The sequence below is a fragment of the Lonchura striata genome, chromosome 3 (assembly GCF_050655825.1).
Source record: "Lonchura striata isolate lonStrDom1 chromosome 3, ASM5065582v1, whole genome shotgun sequence".
Taxonomy (NCBI): Eukaryota; Metazoa; Chordata; class Aves; order Passeriformes; family Estrildidae; genus Lonchura; species Lonchura striata.
The window spans coordinates 70,700,059-70,703,683 of record NC_140705.1 but is presented as its reverse complement, the minus strand read 5'-3'; positions in this window follow the sequence as shown (position 1 = coordinate 70,703,683).

The following is a 3,625-nucleotide window of genomic DNA, read 5'->3' as shown; positions in this document are numbered from 1 at the left end:
GGCAACTAAAAACAAAATTCCAGATTAGTAATTTCTTTGTGGTGAGGGCTGAAAGAAGTGGATTAAAGCCAAGTTTTAAATCTAGTGCATGAAGTGGACAGATTTTTAATGTATGTTTAATGAGAGTTTTTCCTTCAACTATAGGTATATGAGGTATGTCAAAAATACTTGGTTTAGGCATTCCTCTAGCATGCTTTAAGATGAGATTAATTCATCTGATTTCCTTGGACTTGCAGCATTGTTAAACTGGGCTAAATGAGAAGAGAGTTAAGGCTGTTATTTTCAAAAACTTGAGAAATGCAAACAGTGGTATTCTGCCAGATAGAAACTGAAGAGTTAAAGATCTTTTGCATTTGTTGTGTACTCCTTCAGCAAACACAAGGCAGATGAAAGTCACAGACTTGAAACTCAATCATCCAACCATGAAACAACTCGGAAAAAGACCGAGGCACAAATATGGTGCCTGGCTAAAATCTAATGATAGTTATTAATTTACAGGCTAATTTGGCTTCAGAAGTCTTATGTTCTTTCCCTCTCTTTTCCACATGTTTTTTTGGGATACAATTAAAGGTCTTAGTTTTCACATTTGCTAATGTGCAAAGCTACTTCAGGTTGTCTCGACATCATACTGTCTCACAGCACGGTCAACATGGTCAACAGAAATACCAAGTTCAATAAAATCCATTTTTGGGAGTATGAAGGATTTGCCTTATTATTGCAGCACTACACCAGTGACACAAAACTTAATGAAGGTTGTTTTACAGTGACAAAGCTGTGTTGAGGAGCAGTGGTGGTAAGGAAACTCAGGAAGACAATGAGTATTTATATTACAATAGTGTCTGCAACATGCTAGAAATATTTTCCTAGCATAGAAGACTCTATTCATTGCCAGAGAGCTTGTGCCTTAAAAGTGTAAGGACAAAGCACAACAAAAAGCAACATATGGTATACTAAGTAACATGATCAATATGCTGGTTGCCAGAACAGAGGAGGAAGGGACTTCCTAATTTCTTGTCAGTGAATGTTGGAAAAGAGCTTTACTGCTGACTAAGTAATGATGAGACATACTGCTTTGCAGAGGCAGTGAAAAGTCTTTAAAATTAAATACCAGTCATGATGAGGATGTTATGGGATAAACTTAGTGCAAGGTCATAGTTTTTTATCACCGTTTAGATCTGATATGTTTATTAGAAAGGGGAAAAAGGTTGGTCAATGAATAACTTTTCTGTTTTTATTAAGTGGTAATAATAGCTGCATTTACACCATGCTTTAGATAGCTTGTGTACTGCAGCACTGAGATTATATAAGCAACCAAAAAAGAATCTTTGAAGCCTGGGGAGAAGGGGAATGCAGAGTGACAAGATTATAGAAGGTTACAAAGTCAGTTTAGAAACAGAGTTTAAATGAAAAGTAATCTCATGTTGAGGTAGTTTTGCTGTGAATAGGATAAAAAGTGCTTGGAGACCAGGCTAAGTTTTTCATTGGTGCCAGAAGGCCTTTTGGAAGCTACATGTGCTTCTGAGGTCAGTGGTAGCATCAGGCATCAGTGAGACAGATGCATGTCCACAACAGCATCATAATTAAAAGTCAGAACCTGGGGGCTTGTAGCATTTGCTGTCCTCCACCCAGACCACTCCACCATGTTCTTCAGCCTGACTGCTGCTATTCCACTTAAACCATTATTCACTGGTCTCAACAGTGCCATTTTTCAAGCTTGCTTTTCATACTAGCAAGTGAACTGTAACAGGTTTGCAGATTTTCCAAATTAAAGGAGAGAGCTGCTTGTCTGAGTTGGATTCTCTGTTAAACTCACTTCCTTTCTAATCAGGACAAAGTGTACAGAGTACATCCACAAGGCTATGCAAGTGCTCCTTTGTTGAATGCATGCTCTTTTCCTGAGGTACTCAAAGGGTTAGCATGGTTTATTCATCTCCCAGATACCTCCCCTGGCCCCTGTTTCTGCAAAGCAAGGAAAGGATCACCCAGTAGACGTGATCTGAAAGGTGTGGGGTTATTGCCTGGTGGGACTAGTGCCAGCCATTACAGAGAAGTACATGACCAAACACAGGGTCCCCTCAAATCATTTGGGCAGCATAACTGAGGGGGTCTCAGAACTTTTCCAGATCCAGGCTTTGATATGCCAGGAACTTGGTGTTTTCCACAGTATGAAGTGGCATAGGGTGCCGGGGAATAACGCAACTCCACAATAGGGCACTTGGGCCAACAGAGAATTTGGCTTAAAGCTCTGAAAATAATCTGCAGTACCCTGTACCATCTTTCATTCTGCTTAGTGCTTGTTGATGCCATTGTAGAGTTTCCTTAAAACTTTTTGCTGAAATTAAAGTACCAGAACAAGTTGGTTGTTTATCACTGAATATCATAATGATCTAATGTTTAAAAGTAAACAACTTTCACTGTATGTGTTTATAAGTGTTGGACTAAATTACAAGGAGTATTCTCAATTACTTTATGTAAATTTGTGTTTAATGCTCTCTTTAATATTATGCGATTCCTCCAGGCTGTTTAACTAAAATTGATTTTGCTGTCCCTGGATCTGTCTGAAATTATATACAGTTTAATATCTGGGAATATAGCCCATTTTTTTACACCAAAAATATGGTTAGGGTTGATCCAGAGATATTTATACATATTAAAATTTTTGTCTACTGTAATAATTTTATTAATGTTTAAGGAAAATTAACTATGCTAGTGAAATAACAATGGGGTTTTTTTCTTTTTAACTGAAAATTTTGCTTCCAGATGTCTGTATCTGTAAAGCTATGGAAATGCAGAATATCTTAGAAAATGCTCAAGACCAACTCATTCCAGTTTTGTCCTCATTTTAAACTTTGTACCATGGAAAGTTCAAAAGCTTTTTTTTCACATTGTTTGTGATATTTCTCCAGAGGGAGTATTTCTGGCTCTGGTTAGAAAAGAACTCCCTGTCTTACTAAAGATTGACAATTATGTACATTTTTTTGGCCTCTAACTTAAGCAAGCCAGCAGGCCCTCAGGGTGCTCAAAGTCCAGTTATGAACAGAAAATTACTTTTAAAGAACATTTTTTAAACCCATTTGAAATTCACTCACTGATACAGCAATAAGCAGTTTTGGGGGCAAAAAAAAAAGAGAGAGATTCCTGTTTTATCTGTATATAGGTCAAATTTATCTGAACTGCTCCAGAAATTATTCTTGATTTTTCTACACACAGGTGTTCCAGAGTGAGAACAGAGGACTCCAACATAAAGCCCAGTGCTTCATAGCACCACAATCACAAAAAGACCTGTTCATTCTGCATCTGATATCTGCTTCCTGCCTCTCTGTCATCATGATTCAGCATGGTGACATGCTGAAAGATCATTAAGGTGGAAACAATGCCGAGCAGTGTTAGGATGATGTGACCTGCCACGATTATTTTGTGTGTACCTGATTTATTGCACATCATATTTTCTCTTTCCTCGTCTTTCGGCTGCCAGACACGTAGTTCGTACTTTTGCCAGTGCCTGGTCTTGTACTTGGAAAAGAGAACAGGGATGCCCTGGGGTGTAGGCAGGGACAGTTTGCCCTCTGCCCCTTGGTTTGGGAAGCTTGAGAATACCTCAGCTCATGCCTTGCAATATACCATG